At 49.3% G+C, this 22374-nt stretch overlaps 1 pseudogene; it reads right to left on the bottom strand.

Annotated features, from left to right (window-relative positions):
* Window positions 1-11445: 11445 nt before the first annotated feature.
* On the bottom strand, window positions 11446-21070 carry LOC104673827 (annotated as a pseudogene).
* Between the last annotated feature and the right edge of the window lie 1304 nt (window positions 21071-22374).

Below are 22374 nucleotides of genomic sequence, written 5' to 3'. Positions count from 1 at the left end.
TGTTTACCGACACCTTTGCTGGCTTTGGATATTATCTATATTTTTCCAGTCCCTTTTTCTTTTGGTTTCTTTCATAAGGGCCGTGCCCAGGACAGAACAAATTCCAGAGCTCTTTATGGAGCCATCTCATCCAGCTGCCTGACTCACCTACGTTCATACTCTGATTCGTTTTGATCACCAGTTTTGATCTGATTAACTGGTGAACTGCAGAGAACTAAACCATTGGTATAGTTACCACATTTCTTTAATGAGTTCATGCTCCCCCCATTCAAAAAGCAGTGACTGAGTAGCAGTATGATATGCTGGGTTTTTTTTTTTTTTTTTTTTTTTTTTTGAGACGGAGTCTCGCTCTGTCGCCCGGGCTGGAGTGCAGTGGCCAGATCTCAGCTCACTGCAAGCTCCGCCTCCCGGGTTCACGCCATTCTCCTGCCTCAGCCTCCCGAGTAGCTGGGACTACAGGCGCCCGCCACCTCGCCCGGCTAATTTTTTGTATTTTTAGTAGAGACGGGGTTTCACCATGTTAGCCAGGATGGTCTCGATCTCCTGACCTCGTGATCCGCCCGTCTCGGCCTCCCAAAGTGCTGGGATTACAGGCTTGAGCCACCGCGCCCGGCCGTGCTGGGTTTTATAGGCATTTGCAAAGATGTGTAAGTTACAGTCTCTGCCCTCAAAGCTCTTGTATTCTTGAAAAGGCCAGATATTCAGATGACATTATGAATACAGCGTTCATGTGATAAGAACTCCAACATCACTTGGGGTTCAGGTTATACACCTGGAAAGTGGTGCGTCCAAAATCTTCCAGTGCCAATATTCAGAGTGATTCCACAGTCACACGCCACCACCCTTTAAACTGACCTCCCTCTCCTTCCCAACACAAGCCCTGTGCCCCCACCAGACTAGTCTCCTGGCCTCCAAATACACAAATACACTGTGTTTACTACTGATGGCATATCTTATCAGAACCCCTCTCACTCCTCAAATAGCTGCATACATACGTTCTCTCATTTAACTCGCACAGCGACTCTGTTGAGGCAGTAATTTTAATCTCCCCTTCTTAGATATTGACACAGACTTCAAAGATGGTCTTGAAATGGGGCAGAAAATGGGGCAGAAAGTTGAACCTGGGGATGTCAGACCACAAATTGTGTGGTCGCCCTTCCCTGCCACAGGCAGCTTCATTAGCCACAGGCAGTTTCATTGCCAGGGCATCCTTCTCCATGTCCTGCTCTTCTTCCCACAGGGACCACCCTCCCTCTCTGCCCAGTGCCTGCCTCTTGGTTTTATCTAGGTCCTATCCATCCATCAAGGTCCAACTGAAAAGCCCACGAAATTTCCCAGATCCTCCTGGCTGAGATTTCTCCAGGGAAGCTGAATCACAGCCTTTTGTCGACTTTTCACAAGGTCATCTGGCAAGTTTTTGATGGAGATAGATGGGATCTCCAAAGGAATAACTCCTGGGCCCCAAGCTGACTTCTAGTGACATCCCCAGAGTCACGTATTCCTCTGGGTGAAAACTCTTTTAAAACAAATGTTCACCTTATTCACTGGGCTTGATAAATTCTCCCTGGGTGAAGGCCATGTGGCGCCCTGGTCTGATGGGGACAGGAGGGAGTGTGTGTGAAAAGAAAATTAATTCGATGCTTGCAAAAGGAAGATTCTATCAGGAAATATACCTAATTGGTGTAAAAGGCCACTGTGGTTGTTGGCACTGAGCCACTCTCACCCTGCCAGCCTCAGTGCTTCGTGTATTTATGTCCTTTGTCACCTTTCTAATTGGAAGGAGTCATGCTACTGACTCACCATCTTTCCCCTGTTTATGGAAGAGCCGAGGGAGGTGGTGTCACTCAAGGTCAAGGGCTCAGAATTGGTCTGGGTCTGCAGTGAGACGGTGTCATTACCCTGAGAGCTGCTTGGCAGTGTTTGGAAGGTAAATTAGTGTCATCAGTTGAAGACTTGCTGCACAGATGGCCACCTTAGTTGGCATGACATCTCACTTCCTTGTCTCCCCCTCAGAGGAAGATGCCTGGGCTGGCTGGGCCTCGTGACTATGAATTTCCATTACTCCTTTTTCTTTTTTTTTTTTTTTTTCCGAGATGGAGTCTCGCTCTGTTGCCCAGGCTGGAGTGCAGTAGTGGCGTGATCTCGGCTCACTGCAACCTCCGCCTCCCAGGTTCAAGCGATTCTCCTGCCTCAGCCTCCCGAGTAGCTGGGACTATAGGCACCCACCACCAGGACCAGCTAATTTTTTGTGTTTTTAGAAGAGACAGGGTTTCATCATGTTGGCCAGGTTGGTCTTGAACTCCTGACCTCGGGTGATCCACCCACCCTGGCCTCCCAAGGTACAGGGATTACAAGCATGAGCCACTGCACCTGGCCGAATTTCCATTACTTTTGAAACACAATAAAATAACTAGAAAGAGAAGCTTAAAATCGGCCCAGTACTAAGAATGTACCCATGAGGACAACAGAGGCAGCAGGATGTCGACACTGTTCTTGGGAAGCAGGCAGCAGGGCGGGCGCTCAGACACGCTGACTCAGGAGCCCAGTCCGCCCCTCGTGGCTCTTCCCTTCACTTGGAGAATTCTCTTGTCCCCAAATGCAAGTGTCAGGCTGCTGAAAAACTCCTTAAAGCTCAGGCATTTAGTCTTTCTATTCTCCTGTCCACCCTCCTGGCAGGGGCAATGAATCAAATTTCTAACAGCCTTTCTTTCCTCTGCAAGCTTGGCCATGTCCAAAGGGAAGTCATCTTAAAGCCGGGATGGAGAAAGAAAAGAGGTTATGAGCCATGCTCAGAACCTTCTGGGCTCAACTCTAGTGTCTGTTCCCACCCAGCCCCAACCTGAAAAGGCCTAGACTGAGAAAAGCCAAGCAGATCATAGGAAAGCCCTCGGGGACAAAGACCAAGGCCCTTGGCCCTCAGCCTAGCTCGAGCTCCCAGCCAACAGCCAACTCCAATTTCCCAGCCATGTGCACGACCCATCTTGTAAATGGATCCTCCAGCCCCCGGTGGAGCTACCCTGGGGCCCAGTCAATGCCATGTGGACCTGATATGAGCCTTCCCTCACCCCATCCGTGTCCCAGCTGCAGATCTCATGATCTGCTACTTCAGTGAAGCTTTGGGATGGCTTGCTACGCAGCAACAGATAACTGGAGCACCAGGGTTCCAGCATGCCCTGAGGGAGCCCAGAGGGATGCTGACCACTCAGCACAGCCCAGGAAGGGACCACTGGCCAGCCTCACACAGGCAAGATGATATGAGCCTGTGAGATGGCATCTGAACGGCAAGCCCAGCGCTGAACACCTCTCACACACCTTTCATGCTTTCCAGCCTCCTCTTCCGCTACCCCTCACCCATATCCTTTGATCTTGGGAACCTGCTCAGTACTCGGGAAACTTGACCACAGTTGCTGTAACTTAGTGAATATAAATGGGGAGTAGGAACCCCAGTCACCTTTTCTCCCAAGTCCAAGTCCATTACCCCCGCTGCTGTGGGGCCTTGTGCGGGCTCCCTTCCACACCCAGCATGGTGCTTTGTGGAAAACGGATCCCACAATGGGAACAAGGGGGGTTTTGGGGTCCAGGAGGAAATCCAAGGGATATGATTGCAACAGGAGCCCAGGCAGGAAGGAGTTCAAGGAGATCAGGACCATCAGTATCACATAGAATAGAGAGACCATGCAAGAAAAGAGACTAAAGCATCTTCTGGATTTGGGAGAATGGACATGAGTTTCAAGAGCAGGAGGGACAGAAACTAACTTGGGGCAGCTTAGAGTAGGAGGGAGGAGGTAGAGCCAGTGGGGACTTGCAGGCAAGCCCATCCTAAAGCTTGTTGAGAAGGGAAGGGAAAAGGTATGAAGTAACCAAGGGGGAAGGTGGAGAGGCTAGGGAAGATCTCTAGTTTCTAGGCTAGTTTGGTTTTTAAGAATGAAATTGCTGGCCGGGTGCAGTGGTTCAAGCCTGTAATCCCAGCACATGCCTGTAATCCTAGCACTTTGGGAGGCTGAAGCAGGCAGATCACAAGGTCAGGAGTTTGAGACCAGCCAGGCCAACATAGTGAAATGCCATCTCTACTAAAAATACAAAAAATTTGCTGGGCATGGTGGTGGGTGCCTGTAATCCCAGGTACTTGGGAGACAGAGGCAGGAGTACCGCTTGAACCTGGGAGGCGGAGGTTGCAGTGAGCCGAGATGGTGCCATTGCACTCCAGCCTGGGTAAAGGGTGAGACCCTGTCTCAAAAAAAAAAAAAGAAAGAAAAGAATGAAATTACCAAGCAAGTTTATTCAGGAGAACAGCTGAGGGGAGGGGCTGACCCTAAGGCCTGGTCCCTGGGCCATGTCCTGGTTCAGAATGCAGGAGCTGTCCCTGAGCAACTGTGGACATGCTGGGGGCTGAAGGGGCCCACGGGATGCAGGGAACCAAGCAAGGAAGGAAGTGCCTAATCAAAGGACTGCGCCAGCTCCTTCCGTGCCTGCGTGCGTGCAGGAGGGACTGTGGGGCAGCAAGCCGTCGCCAGGCCACCGGCCTAGAAGCTCCATGTGCCTGCAGCTGAGCTCTAACTCTTAACTCAGACAGTCTTCCATAGACCAATAAAAATAGCATTTTCCAAACACAGGTTGATTACCCCTTATCTAGAATGCCTTGGGCCAGAAGTGTTTTGAATTTTGGAAGTCTTTTGGATTTTTAAATATTTGCATATACATAATGAGATATCTTGGGGATGGGATCCAAGTCTAAACTCGAAATTCATTTATGTTTCATATACACCTTATACACATCACTTGAAGGTAATTTTTTAAAATATTTTAAAATAATTTTATGCAGGCCAGGCATGATGGCTCACACCTGTAATCCCAGAACTTTGGGAGGATGAGGTGGGAGAATCGCTTGTACCCGGGAAGCGGAGGTTGGAGTGAGCCAAGATCGCACCTCTGCACTCCAGCCTGGGCGACAAAACGAAACTCTGTCTCAAAAAATAAGATAAGATAAGATGATAAGATAAGATAAGATAAGATGATAAGATAAGATAAAATAAAATAAAAGGTAGCTTTTGGCTACTCTGGGCACACTGCTTTGGGGTAGCCCTGCTTCTCAAGGGGCAGTTAAAAAGAAAAAGTAAAAGAAAAAAAAAGATGTGCTCCATTCTTTCTTTATGTAAGAGAGAGTAAACCTGGACTATCCACGCTGCAAGTGGCAGTGGAGGGGCTGGCCCGCTCTCCTTCCGCGCCCCACCCTTCCACGCAGTCTCCTTCCGCATCACCTCTGCGACTGCTGTGCCCAGTCAGGCCCCGCAGAAGCGGCAAGCGACGTCCTCAACCGCAATCCCGGCTCCTCGGGCGCCACCCAGTGGCCTCAGGGTGGAATCTCGGGCGAGCTCGGAGGAGCTCCGGGGTGGCGGGGCGCAGCGCGGCGCCTGTAAAACAACCCTTTGTCTTCAGAAGGCGCTCGTCCTGCCAAAGCAAAGCACCGTGCTTTACAGCCACTGGAAGAGCAGTCCTGAGAAACAAAGCCCCGATTTTTTATAGCCACCGTGGAAACCAGACCCCACTTCCTTCCTGCTGGACCAGGGTTTTATTGATGCGGGTCCTCTTGTTTCAGGGCTGACCTGCTGCCATCTCTCCTCGAGAGAGAGGAGAAAGATTGAAGTTCTCTCAGGGAATTTATCAAAGGTTTTTCTGTTCGGGTTACCAAACTGTTACAAATAACTCTTTTAGAGATCTCCTTCTCTTTCTTTTCTTTTTTCTTTTCTTTCTCTCTTTCTTCTTTTTCTTTCTTTCTTTCTCTTTCTTCCCTTCCTCCCTCCCTCCTTTCTTTTTTTCTCTTCTTTCTCTTCTTCCTTCTTTCTTTCCTTTGCTTCCCTTCCTTCCCTCCCTCCCTCCTTCCTTCCTTTCCCTTCCCTTCCTTTCCCTTCCCTTCCTTTCCCTTCCCTTCCTTTCCCTTCCCTTCATTCTTCCTTCCTTCACTTTCTTTTCTTTCTTTCTTTCATTTTTTTCTGTCTCTCTTTCTTTTTCTTTTCTTTCTTTTTTTTTTGAGTTTTTAAATATTCCCTGCACAGCTAAGAGGAAGAGGCTTGGGGGCACGTGATGAGTGACACCTTCTGTGCCCTTCTGTGCCCTCCTGTCAGGGAGGAAAACAGCTTCTGCCTCTGGAAGGGAGATGCCAGGAAGCTCAGCACCGGACCAAAGGGGACCCAGGTGAGGAGGGTGTTTGGGGCGGGGATCTGGTGGGCACCATGGGCCCTGGTCTTCTTCAGGCCTCAGTGCCCACAGTACCCCATTCCCCCAGGGAGCCGTGCATCCAGGTGCTGTGACCAACTGAGGCGGGACGGTGGGTGCTAGACCATGAATTCAATTTCTCATAAAGGAATTCAGGAGAAACCATGTTAGAATAAAGTTTTCGCCAAATTCAGGAATGAAAATTCCATAACCAATTATTACCCGAAGACGGATGATGCGGGGAAGGTGGCCTTCCCAAGCAGGGGGGTCTGCATTGAAAGTTCTGCTGTGAGTGATCAAGTTACTTAACCCTTTGAGACTCAACCTCCTCTGCAAAGTGGGGACGTCAGTGACACCCACTTCATAAGACTATTGGGAGTTTGTACTGAGGTGATATACATTTAATGGTGATAAATTTTACTCATAGACTTGGAGTATTAAAAAAAAAGTGCCACATTCAGGTTGTTCCCAAATCATATTAAATCAGCTTGCGTCTATGGTGAGAAATTCGATCCGTTGAATTTGAGGTCTCGTTTTTGTCTCTAGGATAACATGAGAGGCGTTGTAACCTTGTGATGTCCAGAAAGCCAGTGCTGGGCCTTTAGCCCTAGTCCATCAGGGTGATGCCAAGCCCTCGCCGAGCCCAGCTACCCTGTCCCTAAGACTGTCACCCACGGAGGGCAGGTCCAGGCCTCCCAGGGCCCCCTCCCAGCCCAGCCCTCTGGGTTCCTTCCTCCTTCCTGGGGGGGCTGAGTGTAGGCTGATGGAGTAGGGCTTGTCTTTATTAGCAGCAGAACACACACACACACACATGCACACACACGCACGCGTCTATTCCGCTGCCAACCTTGGGAGCTGTCTCCAAGCCTCTGGCACTCTGCACCCTCCACCTCTTGCCCGCCAAGAGCTCTGTCTTGTGCCCTGAAGGAGAGATTTCACACAATCCCCAGCATGAGACTAGAGAGCCCGATACTTGGGATGGCAAAGGAGAAACAAAGACAACAGCAAGAACGACAGCGTGGAAAACACAAATTAATTCCTCAATGAATCGTCCTGTAAAACCATAGCACACGTATAAGGCAAATCCTCAGCAAGTGGGAATTGTTGTCATCGATGTCCGAGGCTGGATTGAGGACACATAAGCTATTGTCATTAGTGCTGTATTATTGCTGTGCTGTGGCCTACTCGGCTTTTCCTTTTGTTGTATGAACCTACCTGCCCATTGGTGCCCTCCTGGTCTGGATGTAGGCCCTGGATAGCAGAGAGCAGCTTGCTCAGAGCTCACTCAGGGGACCTGCCTAAGCCTTTGCTATGTGAGTTTCTGGTGTGTGTGTGTGTTTTCAATATCTACAGAGATAAATCAGTTCAAACAAACCATGCTGTGTAAGTGAGCTGCCCTTGGTGAGCCCTCACTGCAGATTTGGTCTTTGAACCACAAGAGAGAGAACTGTGCTCCAGGGGAGAGAACTGCATCGGGTCAGGAGGTCTGTGCTGTCCTTCAGCCCGCGGTGGCTCTGTGCTCAGCCTCTGCACTGGAACCTTGACGTTCACTATCTTGGGTTTCTCTCCTATCATGGGAGATGGGGATGGGGGCAGGGGATCCCACCTTCCCTGCCTACTTCCCTGGGATCAAAAGAGGTCACAGGATATTCAGTGGACACATTCTGAAAAACACTTGTCAGACGAGGTAATTGTATTTCAGGTGATAACGTGAGCAGGGAAACACCAATGCCTGAATCCCTATGTCACAAAATAGCTTTATACTAGCCTGATACCCAGGTGCGACAGCAACTCAGAGCCCTTGCCGCTTTCCAGCCTCAAGCCTGCATTCTTCCAGGGGGCGTGACCGGGCCAACCATCTCTGTCATCTATTCCCAGCCTCCTGCCACTTGCTGAGAGTGGGGGCTGTGGAACCATCCCTTGGGGCCTCTGGACCTGTCTCCATCCCACCTTCCTCCTCTTCCATACCCGGCTTCCTGGGCCTCCTACTTGCGGCAGCCCTGGCCCCTCCTCGCTGACCACTCCTGCAGGGGAGAGAGGGCTGAGCCTCGCAGAGAAAAAGCTGGCGTTTCATGAACGTGTGTCATGAGCTGCATCATCTCATCAGAACTCGTACAACCCTCTGACTTGGCCTTTTCATTTTTACAGATGAGGAAACTGAGGCTCGGTAACGTGTTCAGCTTTGTGCCCAAATTCACACAGCTAAGAAGACACAGAACAAGACCCTGCGCCTTGGTCCCTGGAGCCTGTCTCTGCAGCGCCAGAGGGGCTCCGAAGCCCAGGTTTCCACCCCATTCTCTGCCTCTCCTAAAGGGACTGATTCCCAGCTTGGCCATATAGTGTGGGCAAAACACAACTGGCCCCGCTCAGTCGCCTCTGAAGAGCTTTCCCAACCCAAAAGGAAGACACCCAGCTAAGCAGACCAGCTGTCTGCAGAGGCTTTGGGGAGAAGGTGGCCCCAGGAGGGGTTCCCATCGATTCTATTTAAATAAGGGAGATGTAATAAGTATTTTTTGTCACAATGGTCAAAAGGCAAAATGACAACAAATTTAGTTTAAAGATCTTAATTGTGGTCGGGTATGGTGGCCCACGCCTGTAATCCCAGCACTTTGGGAGGCCAAAGCGGGTAGATCACTTGAGGTCAGGAGTTCATGACCAGTTTAGCCAACATGGTGAAACCCTGTCTCTATTAAAAATACAAAAAAAAATAGCCGGGTGTGGTGGCGTGTGTCTGTAATTCCAGCTACTCAAGAGGCTAAGGCAGGAGAATGGCTTGAACCCGGGAAGCAGAGGTTGCAGTGAGCCAAAATCGTATCACTACACTCCACCCTGGGCAACAGAGCGAGACTCTGTTTCCAAAAATAAAAACAAACAAAAAAACCTTAATTGATTATTTATTCCTGATTTCAGAATCAGGCAGCCCCTGTACTGGAATAGGTTCAAAGCACCTTGGCCAGACAGCACGGTGGTCAGGCAGTAGCTGAGGATAGAAAGTGGAAGGGCAGCCTAGCGCTGAATGGTTGCAGCTGTGCGTTTGCCTAAGTTGACTCAGTTGGCCACCCAAGGTTGACTGAAGCTCAGCTGCTGGAATGAGTTGAGGCTCAGCTGTTCGTTATAGAAGTATACTCCTGTGATAGGTTTTCAGTTGGTTTCTGAACTAAGCCAGGCTGCAGTTTGTTCTTTCAGGGCTCGAGTGTGGAGGCGTCCTCCGGCCAAGTTTAGGTTAATTTAACACCACTGAGAGACCATGAGATGACAAAGAAAAACTCAGTATTGACAAGGCACATCTAGACATTTCACAATACTTCTCAGCCTCCATGACTCTTGTAAATATTAATTTAACCCTCTGGGTAAATGGGTAATAAAATTGTCTTTGTATTAAGGCAATGGTAAAAGTGAATAGGCTGTAAGCCAGAATAATTCCTGGGAGGTTTTACTGCCGAGTGTGTGAGTACCTCGGATTGTACTGTGAGGCACTGAGTTTCTATGCCACACTCCATGACTGGAATAGCATTATCATTGACTCATGTGGCATTCCCGTGATGGTTATGCAACCTGGTACAAAGTAGGTGTTCAATAAACATCATTATAAGGCCAGATGCGGTGGCTCACTCCTGTAATCCTAGCACTTTGGGAGGCCAAGGCAGGTGGATCACCTGAGGCCAGGAGTTCAAGACCAGCCTGGCTAACATGGTGAAACCCAGTCTCTACTAAAAATACAAAAATCAGCCAGGTGTGGAGGCACATGCCTGTAATCCCAGCTACCTGGGAGGCTGAGGCAGGAGAGTCGCTTGAACCTGGGAGGTGGAGGTTGCAGTGAACCTAGATTGTGCCACTGCACTCCAGCCTGGGTGACAGAGCGAGACTCTGTCTCAAAAAAAATAAAATAAAATAAAGGTAAACATCATTGTAATAAGTATTGAACTCAGCACACATAGCACAAAACAAAAATCTAGGGGCTACAGTTAATATTTTTTTAATGTCCATGGTTCAGGAATGGATCTAGAAACTTCTTCCTTTAGTGCCCTAAAACAGAGATCCTAAAAAACTAAGATGCTTTAGTTTGGGAAGTTTCCTGATCCCTTGTAGAATCTTCCTGATAGCTGACCCCAGTGCTCAGAACCATAACAAATTCTGAATTTTGTACAGAAAGTGTGAAAAAAAAAAACAAATTTTACCACTGACCTCAACAAAAATAACAACCCCAGTCAAAGGTCTAGTGACACCAGGGTATCTTTTTAAAATGCCTGTGGCCTGGACGCGATGGCTCATGCCTGTAGTCCCAGCACTTTGGGAGGCTGAGGTGGGCAGATCACCTGAGGTCAGGAGTTCGAGACCAGCCTGGCCGACATGGGGAAACCCCATCTTTACTAAAAATACAAAATCAGTCGGGCACGGTGGCAGGTGCCTGTAATCCCAGCTACTCAGGAGGCTGAGGCAGGAGAATCCCTTGAACACGGGAGGCAGAAGTTGCAGTGAGCCGAGATCGCAGCATTGTATAACAGCCTGAGCAACAAGAGTGAAACAACATCTCAAAAAAAAAAAAAAAAAAAAAAAAAAAAAAATGCCTGCTACCTGGTCACTAAACCTCAGGAATCCAAGGCCCAGCTCACTCGGTGCTCACAGTTTGAGGGTGACATCTACCTGGTCTCTCTAAAAGAGCAAAAAATCATTCCATAGCGTCACTATGAACAGCTGGCCTTCCCATCATTCTCCTCACTTCATCCCATGATCAGTCAAGCCAGGAAGGAAGAAGTCAGTAAGACACTGACACCTTTCCTGTTAGGCAGGAAGACCCGCGTTTCATTGTCACACTGTAAATCAATCCTGACACCTTCTCTGTGATCCTAAGTCTTCCTGTGGCCTTCACTATTTTATGTCCTTTTGCTTTAATTCAAGAACCTGTGACCACATCGTGCCCAGATCATGCTCTGCATTAGTAAAATTGTGGCAGTTGTGGCATTTAAGTGTCTTTCTTGCCCTCGAGTTTAGCTCAAGCACTGGAGCTTTCACGTGCAGACACACAGCGATGGGTGAGCAAGGATCTGGAGGAGCCTGGAGGATCTGGAGGAGCCTGGAGGGTCTGGGGCTGGTGGGTGGTTCTGGAAACTAACAACTCTAGTGCCCCACCATTCACCTGACTCTGCCACTGTCTCCATCTCTTTTTCTTGTGATGCTTCTCACTTCTCCTGCCCCCAGGCAGCCGCTGCACTGTAATCTGCTTGTCATTGTCTATGCCTCCTGCCCAAAGGAAGCCTTATCCTGCAGTGATCCCTCGCAGCCCTCCTGCTTCATCGCCTTTCCCACGCAGGCTCTCAGGAAAGTCAGGTTCCACTGCTGCCAGCCTGCCTCTGCGTATTTCAGAGGGGTGACCTGGTGGGCACTGGCAGAGCTCTCTGGGTCAGGCCCCTGCAGGGCTGATGACAAGCCTACCACATGGCCCAGAATAAGACACCATATGCCCCCGGCAGCCTGGGTCTGCGCAGGTGCAGCTGTGTTTCAGGAGCAGGCTGATGTGGACACATCCAAGACAACAGCCCGGGACACAGGAGCCTTTCCTCTGCCTCTCTATTTGGGTTTATGCATCCTTCATCTGGTCTACTTGGGGTCACCAAAGTCCTCCGTGTTGTTGAGTCCAATGGCCAATTTCCAGGCCTGGTTCTCCCTGACTTTGTGCGGGCTTCCAACTAGCTGTCTCCTTCTCCTCCTGGAAGAAACTCGGCCCCGGGACACCACACTTGCCTACCACAGCCTGACTCTCCTGGCAGCCCCTTTCTTGGTCTCCTTCACTCTTCTGCCCCTCCCTTTATCATTCCCTAAGCAAGGATTACAGATTCCTCGATTCCCTCATCGATGTCACTGGTCTGATCGCTTTCAATACCATCTCCACGCTGACGACTGGAATTTACACCTCCATCCCAGGCCTCCACCTGAACTCCAGCTGCAAACTAGCAGCTGCCGACCTTCCACTCGGTTGCCTAACACTCATCTGAAACCTACAGTGCCCAGACTCCTGATATCCATTTCTAAGTTTAGTTTAATTTTTGTACATTAAAAAATTTAGGCCAGGCACAGTAGCTCATGCCTGTAATCCCAGCACGTTGGGAGGTTGAGGCAGGAGGGTCGCTTGAGCCCAGGAGTTTTGACCAGCCTGGGCAACACGTTAAAACCCTGTCTCCATTAAAAATATATATAAATTTAGGCCGGGCACGGTGGCTCACACCTGTAATCCCAGTACTTTGGGAGGCCGAGGCGGGTGGATCACCTGAGGTCAGGAGTTTGAGACCAGCCTGACCAACATGGTGAAACCCTTTCTCTACGAAAAATACAAAAATTAGCCGGGCATGGTGGCATGTGTCTGTAATCCCAGCTACTAAGGAGGCTGAAGCAGGAGAATCACTTGAACCCAGGGGGTGGAGGTTGCAGTGAGCTGAGATCGCGCCACTGCACTCCAACCCGGGTGACAGAGTTTCGTCTCAAAAAATATATATATACACACACACACACACACACACGTATATACACACATATATATAAATTTAATAAAAATGTTTCTGTAGAGAAGCATCTTGGTGTGTTGCCAAGTCTAGTCTCCAACTCCTGGCCTTAAGTGATCCTCCTGCCTCGGCCTCTCAAAGTGCTGGGATTACAGGCGTGAGCCACCACACCTGGCCTGATAGCCATTTCTATCAACTCCTCCCATGATCCTTCCCAAAAAACCCCTACTCCTCTGGGCTTTTTTGCAAATGATAACTTTATTCTTCACGTTGCTCAGACAAAATCTATATATATGATAAAATATCTTAAGAGATATATTTGATACAGTCATCTTCAACTTCTCTTTTCTCTCACTCCCACTTCCAGTCTTCAGCAAATTCTGTCAGTTCCGCCTTCAAAATGTGTCCAGAATCCACCCTCTGCTAACCCACTCCCCAGCTCCCACAATCCTCCTGCCTCGTCACCCGCTTCCACCTTTGCCTGCTGCGGTCTCTTCTCAACTCAAGTCAAGCCACTCCGTTCAAATATGATTAGATCGCGGAATTCCTCAGCTCCAAACCCTCCAATAGAGAGTTTCTGAAATTCAGTCTGTTTCTGTTACTGAAATTCAATCCAAGGCCATACAAGGCTTGCAGGCCCACGGTACCGGGACCCTCCCTGAATCTCTGACCCTTCTTCCTCCTTCTCTTGGTTCTCTTGCCCCACTTCCTCCAATACCCAAACATGCCCCAACCGTGGTGGCCTTTGTTCCTGAGAGATACCCTTATGGCTGCCCCACCATCTCCTGCAGGTCTTTATTCAAATGTTGCCTTCTCTTGAGGCCTTTCCTGGACACCTCAGCTAAAAACTGCCACCCATTCCCTGTAGAGCCCCCCTCCCTTCCCTCCTTAGTTTCCCTCCTGAGGACAGACCACTGTCTAACACCCCACATCCTTACTGATTTATTGTCTGTATCCCCCATTGAACAAAGGCTCCGGGAGAGCAGGCATTTCTGTCTGTTCTGTTCTGTGCTGTATCCCTAGCACCTAGAAGAGTTTCCATGAGTTTCCATGAGTACTTGGAATACATGGAAACATGAGTTTCCATGAATACTTCTGGAATTCGCGAACCCGTGAACATTGCCCTGTTCACCAGTCTTTGCGAGGCAGCTGCTGTCCGTGTGTGCACGCTTTCTCATGGCTGGTTGCTAGCTGTCCTTCAGCCAAAACAGAACCTTTCCAGGGCGCAGTTTGCCTGGAGAATGCATCATTCACTTATGTGTTGTAGATCGACTGAGAGAGGGATTTTTTTAAAACAATTTATTTACTTTTAGATGGAATTTTGTTCTTGTTGCCCAGGCTGTACCGCAATGGCATGATCTCGGCTCAATGCAACCTCTGCCTCCTGGGTTCAAGAGATTCTCCTGCCTCAGCCTCCTGAGTAGCTGGGATTACAGGTGCGCACACCACCACGCCTGGCTAATTTTTGTATTTTTAGTAGAGATGAGGTTTCACCATGTTGGCCAGGCTGGTCTCGAACTCCTGACCTCAGGTGATGCACCCGCCTTGGCCTTCCAAAGTGCTGGGATTAGAGCCATGAGCCACTGAGCCTGGCCGGATTTTTTTTTTTTTTTTAAATTCACAAGACTTTGTTACTCTGTTCCTTCATTGGTACAGTATTAAAAAATTAAGAATATTCACTTCACCTGACAGTCTCATTTGCAACTAAAGATGGTTCTATATGACATGGGCACTATAAATGTTGGAAAGGCAATAGAAGAGTCTTTGTCAGAGGCCCTTGGTCACTCACTATTAAAGCCTCTAAGCTTCAAGAAGCTGGACTCTCAGAGAAGGAGGGCATTCTTCGTTGAGGGCCAGGGAGGCGTGTATGGGCGGCTTGCTGACATTGCATTTGTAGATCTAATCAGGAAACTGCCTGACCACCTGTCAAAAAGCAATTATCTCTATGTCAGTATTGTTCCAGCCACATGATAATCTGATGCTAATCATCATCGGGTCATTTAAAACCATGTCAGAATGACATTTAGTTCATAATCCCTGAGGTGAAATTTAGGAGGAAAAAACTTTCTGTAATTTAGTTTAAAATGTCCATATATTGAAATGAACAGTGTTCAGTGTTTACTGCATGACACTTCCTCGCTTTCTCTTGTATACATTTGTCATGTTATATGTTAAAGTATGAATGATGGTCAGGCTCTAGCTGAAAAGAGAGGGCTGTAACAAGTCACCTGGGGTTCTGACTCCTTTCTCCATTTATTCCAGTCACCCCACAGTTGACGATGTCTAGTCCATCCGGCAGGTACAGGGGCAACTATAAAATAGGAAGAGGTTTCTATTACTTTCCAGTCCCATTCTAAATGGAGCTGGTGACTGCATTAGCCTGTCAACCTATTTGCTGGTGACCGCGTTAGCCTGTCAACCTATTTGCTGGTGACCGCGTTAGCCTGTCAACCTATTTGCTGGTGACCGCGTTAGCCTGTCAACCTATTTGCTGGTGACCGCGTTAGCCTGTCAACCTATTTGCTGGTGACCGCGTTAGCCTGTCAACCTATTTGCTGGTGACCGCGTTAGCCTGTCAACCTATTTGCTGGTGACCGCGTTAGCCTGTCAACCTATTTGCTGGTGACCGCGTTAGCCTGTCAACCTATTTGCTGGTGACCGCGTTAGCCTGTCAACCTATTTGCTGGTGACCGCGTTAGCCTGTCAACCTATTTGCTGGTGATAAAACCTTTCAGATAAAACCTTCTCTTCTGCAAAGATAAAGAAAACTAGATTCAGAGTCTAATCTCCTTGCCTCTGATAACCTTCTTCTACTTCTTTTTTAAGAGCCGCTGTGAACATTATTTTTAAAGCCAACAATGAAACTCTGTGCTTCCACAATACAACTTAGGCCTTCAGACACACAGATGCTGCTGCCTTTGAATCACGGCCTCGCTCACTTCCCTCAGTCCCGGCAAATGAAGCAATTCAGAGGAATTGAATTGAGGCCCATCTCTATCCGCCCTGCATCTCCTCTACCTTCCAGGCTGTGTTGCTGAAGCTCAGGGGGGATGGCATGGACGCATGCTGGAGGATCGTGCAAAATTCCAACCAGCCAGCTGTGAGGCCAGTGGCGCTGACCCTCTATGCCAGATGGGAAGGCAGAAACACAATCTGTTTCGCTCCGCAAACACCTGGGAACAAAATGGTCTGTCCACCAGTGCAAAATACCACCCGTAAGCAGTATTTCCAATTGTTCTTTTCATGGGCTGTCTTTGCACACACTCGGTGAGGCCAGCTCAAGTGGTTACTACTATAGTCCGTGCCTTGCAACCACACCCGCACACAGAAAAAGAAAGAAGGCTTTCCGGTTCATTTCTTGATGTCAAAACAACTCTGGCACCAACACATCTGGCAAATACCTTGCTGCGGGCACACCGAAACGAGACCAATATCATTTATGATAGATGCACACATTCTAAATAAAATACTAGGCTAGGTGAGGTGGCTCATGCCTATAATCCCAGCACTTTGGGAGGCCGAGAAGGGTGGATCACCTGAGGTCAGGAGTTCGAGACCAGCCTGGATAACATGGCGAATCCCTGTCTCTACCAAAAATACAAAAAAATTAGCCGGGCATGGTGGTGCATTCCCATAATCCCAGTTACTTGGGAGGCTGAGGCAGGAGAATCAATTGAACTCGGGAGGTGGAGGTTGCAGTGAGCTGAAATCACACCACTGCACTCCAGCCTGGGCAACAGAGCCAGACTCCATCTGAATAAATAAATAAATAAATACTAGCAAACATATCTTGGACAAGAGTTAAAAATAGTGCAAATGGGTCCTGTCTTGGTCTGTTCCTGCTGCTGTAACAAAATAGCTTGTATTGGGTAATTTATAAACAATTGAGGCCCTGAACTCCTGGCCTCAAGCGATCCTCCTTCCTCAGCCTCCCAAAGTGCTGGCATTCCGGGCATGAGCCACCATGCCTGGCCTGGAAGATGTTTTTGTGACAGATGAGTCTTTTAATAGAAAAACTCCCCTTGTGAATTCCTCAATCCAGCCCCTCCCACCCTCACCCTAAAAATAAATAAGAAGAGAAAAAGAAACTCCCCTGGCCACACGGTCGACACGCTTCACGGCAGTCCGGAATGTGCTGAACTCCAGGTCTTCGCCTTGGCGGGTGGCCTGTCCACTCCCAGGACCACAAGCTGGTCTCTCTGGTGTGGCTCTAGGGCCAGCTGCTGCCGGCTTCGCCTTCTCTTGTTCCATCCTTTTCACATCGCAGGCAAACACAGTCTCTGCTGGGTTTGGACTCCATGCAATTGGCCTTGGTGGACATCGCAGTGTCCTCCAATCGGCAGGAAGGGGTGGGCATTCAGGGCCACAATCCGGGTTTGCCCTGGCAGGGCCAGGTCAGCCAAAGTCACATCCACCATGGCCATGAGCACGTGGTACTTGTGCTGCCGCCGAGCACCCTCCGTCACAGGAAGGATGTTGGTCCTCTTCTTGGTCAAGTTAATGAGGCAAGGCCAGAGCGGTGGGAGGACTCCACGGCCTAGACTAGACCACCTGGGCCTGCAATGTCAGAGACATGGGAGACGGTGGGGTCCGAGGCAGCCCCGAGGGAGAGCACCTGGGCCCTGGCTTGATGTGGAAGGGGTTCCATGCTTGGGACTCCATGCTGCCATCTCCCGGTGAAATGGGGATTCTCTCCTCTCCATAAACTGATTCTCCAGGGACGAGATTCTCAGTGACTACTGCATGATCTGATCCTTTCCTCCACAGCGCGGCACCTCAGCGCATGCGGATCCACTGCCACATTCTTCCCAGACTGCTTTCCTCCTTCTTTACCCCACCACCACCCCGGTGGCCACCAGAAGGGAATCCTCCACCACCTCTTCCTCCTCCTCCATCTCCTCCTCCACCCCACCAGCTCTTCCTCCTCCCCCCACCACCTCTTCCTCCTCCCCCATCTCCTCCTCCACCCCACCAGCTCTTCCTCCTCCCCCCACCACCTCTTCCTCCTCCCCCACCACCTCTTCCTCCTCCCCCACCACCTCATCCTCCTTCCCCACCACCTCCTCCCCCGCCATCTCTTCCTCCTCCCCCACCACCTCTTCCCCCTCCTCCCCATCTCCTCCTCCCCCACCACCTCTTCCTCCTCCTCCTCCACCTCTTCCTCCTCCCCCTACCTCCTCTTCTTCTTCCGTTACTGCCTCCTCCTCTCCCCCATCACCTCTTCCTCCTCCCCACCACCTCTTCCTGCTCCTTCACTTCCTCCCTCTGTTCCTTCACCTCCACTCAGACCTCAGTCCTCACCAAAGCCTCCTTGACCCCACCACAACTGCCATGGTCACCAATGCCCCCTCAGCTGCTGAAGCTACCCCACAAAGACTAAAACCTGGCTTCATGGTGAGCCCTGACTTGCGCAGTTCCAGAATCCACAACTCCACAAGTCTGGGACTTTCGCACACGGGAAAGAGTGGAAGACGTTTTTAAAACAGGAGTACTGAGGAGCGATTTAGGCCACCACGCAGTTCAGTATGTCTTTTAAAGAATGCTGCAGGAGCTATGCAATTTTAGGAGTAAAAGCAGTTATGCAATTTTAGGAGTAACTATATCCAATAACTGTTAATGCTAGTAATGCATTTTATTAAACTACACAAATACTTAATAAAACAGTAGTACTATTGGATTATCCAACAAGCAGATCAATGAAACAAAATGTATTGAATGAAAATTGAGTACGTTGGCCAGGCACGGTGACTCACAATGGTAATCCCAGCACTTTGGGAGACCGAGGTGGGCGGATCACCTGAGGTCGGGAGTTTAAGACCAGCCTGACCAACATGGAGAATGGAGAAACCCTGTCTCTACTAATAATAGAAAAATTAGCCTGGCGTGGTGGCACATGCCTGTAATCCCAGCTACTCAGGAGGCTGAGGCATGAGAATTGCTTGAACTCGGGAGGCAGAGGTTGCAGTGAGTGGAGATCACGCCACTGCACTCTAGCCTAGGCAACAAGACTGAAACTCTGTGTCAAAAAAATAAAAAGAAAAAAAAAAAAAAGAAAATTGAGTACCTAATATGTTCCAGGCACTGGGCACTACAGAACCTATGTTTACAGGTGGTTCCTGCCGGTGAGGTTATGCTATAGTGGAGACTGACCCTCAGTGATGCTGCAGTAACTAATGACCATAGTGATGGGGAGTTGGGGGAGGTGTGATGGGTAGAATGGTGTCCCCCAAAAAGATCTGTGCACCTGAGACCTGTGAATGTGGCCTTACAGAAAGAGTCTTGGCTGCGTGCAGTGCTCACACCTGTAATCCCAATACGTGGGAAGGCCAAGGATCGCTTGAGCCCAGGAGTTTGAGACCAGCCTGGGCAACATAGCAAGACTCTATCTCTAAAAAAAAAAAGAAAAGAAAAAAATTAGCTGGGCGTGGTGGTGCACACCCATAGATCCAGTCACTTGGGAGGCTGAGGTGGGAGGATCACTTGAGCCCAGGAGTTCCAGGCTGCAGTGAGCCGTGATTATGCCACTGCATTCCAGCCTGAGCAACAGAGTGAGACTCTTTCTCAAATAAAAGAAAAAAGAAAAAGAAGCACTGAGTGTGCCTAAGCCCCTTGAGTATGTATTCCGCCATGCCTTTCCCTCCAGAAGATAAAGTTTGATAGTAGAATTGTTATAGATTTCTATCCTTGGATAAAATACCCAGAGATGTGCCTGCTCACTCCGGGGCCAATCCCCAAAGAGAAGGCTCAGCCTCCCGACTCTCCCTAGACCAGAGTTTCTCAGAGTATGATAAACACAGCACCTGAAAGCATATGTTAAGGTTTAAAATCCAAGACCCAGGCCCAGATTTCCTGAATCAGAGTCTCCTGGGGTGAGGCCCGTGAGTGTGCTTTTCCAGGCCCAGATTTCCTGAATCAGAGCCTCCTGGGTGAGGCCCGTGAGTGTGCATTTTCCAGGCCCAGATTTCCTGAATCAGAATCTCCTGGGGTGAGGCCCGTGAGTGTGCATTTTCCAGGCCCAGATTTCCTGAATCAGAGCCTCCTGGGTGAGGCCCGTGAGTGTGCATTTTCCAGGCCCAGATTTCCTGAATCAGAGTCTCCTGGGGTGAGGCCCGTGAGTGTGCATTTTGAAAGATTGTCTCACGTATTTGGATGCACACTTAAATTTGAAAACCCCTGCATTCACGCATCTGTGACACCCCTTCTCAGCTCTAAAGCGTCTGACCTACACTGTGTTCTTGATTCTGTTCCCACCTATCAACTGAGCCTCCAACTACCCATCTAGAAAATAGAGAAAAATCTTATTTGCCACTAGGTCCTTGTCTAGCATTCTTTGAAATCCTGAGATCAGAGGGTCCAGACAAAGGAGCACTATTATTTATCTACCCTTCACTTACAAGAGACAGCCCTCAGCGTTTTCCTTCCCTATTTGTGCTGGAATTTGCCAAAGTCGGAAAGGCCTGGGAGCCTGGAAGATCTTTGTTTCTCTCTCACTCCACGTATGTGGCAGGTTAACAGAGTCTTCTTCTGTCACCCAGGCTGGAGTGCAACGGCCCCGTTTCGGCTCACTGCAAGTTCTGTCTCCCAGGTTCAAGCGATTCTCCTGCCTCAGCCTCCCGAGTAGCTGGTACTACAGGTGCATGCCACCACGCCCAGCTAATTTTTGTATGTTTAGTAGAGACGGGAGATTTCACTGTGTTGGCCAGGCTGGTCTCAAACTCCTGACCTCGTGATCCGCCCGCCTTGGCCTCCCAAAGTGCTGGGATTACAGATGTGAGCCACCACGTCTGGCCAACAAGGTAAGTTTCAAGGGCTTCTGATGTCTCATTTTTCCCCTTCCTTGAAATAATTTGAGTCAAATCTGGAGACTGCCCTCAGGCCCAGTTGAGCTCTGAGGAGTTTGAGCTAGTCAAGTCTCCAAAGGACTCATAGCCAATCTCTGAAACTGGTTACTCCACAGCAAAGCCCATCTACCTCCCAGCACCTCAGGGGCCCACAGTGCAAGCAGGTGAGCTGGCTGCATGATTGAGTGGCTGCTCAGTACATGGGGTTATTCGTTGAACACTGCAGCAACCCCACGAGCTGAGGTTCATTCTTTTCATTTTTGAAACAAGAACAATGAGGCTCAGAGAAGTTGAGTGGCAGAAAGTCACACGACTGGTAAAGTGGCATCGTTGTGATTTGTGGTCGATAGCATCCTGTCTGTGGACAGGAGGCACACTCTGGCACTCAGCATTGAGTAGTCCGGGATGCAGGGCCCTGCCCCAGGCTCCAGCCAGGTCATCGCCATGATGAGTACTGGCTCGCTCCTGCTGGTCCTGCAGGCTCAGGGAAGGTGCTCCACAAACATTTGGTGAGAGCATGATGCCTCTACCTAGGAGTGCCTGCCTGTTCCTGAACTTGAGCTGACTTCTCTCTTACAGGCTGCCTGACCCCAGAATGTGCTCCCTGAAACTATCCATCCCACAAGCCCCACTCCTCTGTCCCACTATCTGACGGGACCCTATGTGTATTGGAAACCCCCTCCACTTCCCCACCAACTGGCTTGGCTACGATACCAGCTGTTTTCCAGGCAAGTGGATTCCAAATATTTAGTTTGCTGGACTGAATTTCCCTGTGGTCCCTACAAGTAAAGATTTATTGTTTTTCGAGGGCCTGACCCATCTCAGTGTGAGGATCTTTGTCAAGGGCTGGGCCTATTCCTCCCACTGTTTGACTGTGGCTAACCATCCTAGGCGCCGTTACATTCTCAGACAGGTCAAGGTGCTGGATGCCTGACTCTTGTGCAGGGACTTACCACCTACAGAGACCACCAGCCTTCTGAGGGTCTAGATTCCTTTTCTCCTGGCGATCCCATTAAAGTGATTGCGAGTAATAAAACAGCACTAATCCCACAATGCCAATGATACAGAGGTGCATTCAGCAGGCTAGGTATTTCAACACATTTAGAAAAGATGGGAAGGGTCTGAAGAGATGCAGGGAAAGCTGCCCTCCAGAGGAGACCTGTGGGCGAGCAGACGGCTGAGCTGCCGGGCACAGCGCCAGAAGCCCCAGGTGTACACAGCTCAGGTGTGACAGAGGAAGGAGGTGAGAGGAGAGCGAAAGAATGAAATGCAATGCAATATATATATAAATATAATATATATATTTGAAATGCAATGCTATATATATAAATATAAATATATATATTTATATATATATTTGTATATTTCATTTTCTTACAAAAGTCACACATGCTTCTGTAAAGATTCAACTAATGCTGGAATGCCTAAAGTAAAATGAGTCATCTTTGCCTGTCACCCTCCAATAGTTGGAATGTACTTCCTTGGCATAATTACGGTTAACAATTTTTTTGTGTGGTGGGGGACAAAGTCTTGCTCTGTCGCCCAGGCTGGAGTGCAGTGGCACAATCTCAGCTGACTGCAACCTCCACTTCCTGGGTTCAAGCAGTTCTCCTGACTCAGCTTCAAGAGTAGCTAGGATGACAGGCGCGTGCAACCACACCCGCCCAGATAATTTTTGTATTTTCTTTAGTAGAGACAGGGTTTCCCATGTTGCCCAGGCTGTTCTCAAACTCCTGGCCTCAAGTAGTCCACCCACCTTGGCCTTCTGAATTGCTGGGATTACAGGCGTGAGCCAATGTGCCCAGCCGACTGTTAACAATTTT

The sequence above is a fragment of the Rhinopithecus roxellana genome, chromosome 2 (assembly GCF_007565055.1).
Source record: "Rhinopithecus roxellana isolate Shanxi Qingling chromosome 2, ASM756505v1, whole genome shotgun sequence".
NCBI classification, from domain to species: domain Eukaryota; kingdom Metazoa; phylum Chordata; class Mammalia; order Primates; family Cercopithecidae; genus Rhinopithecus; species Rhinopithecus roxellana.
The sequence above is the reverse complement of the archived record's forward strand: the minus strand, read 5'-3'. Positions and strand labels throughout refer to the sequence as shown.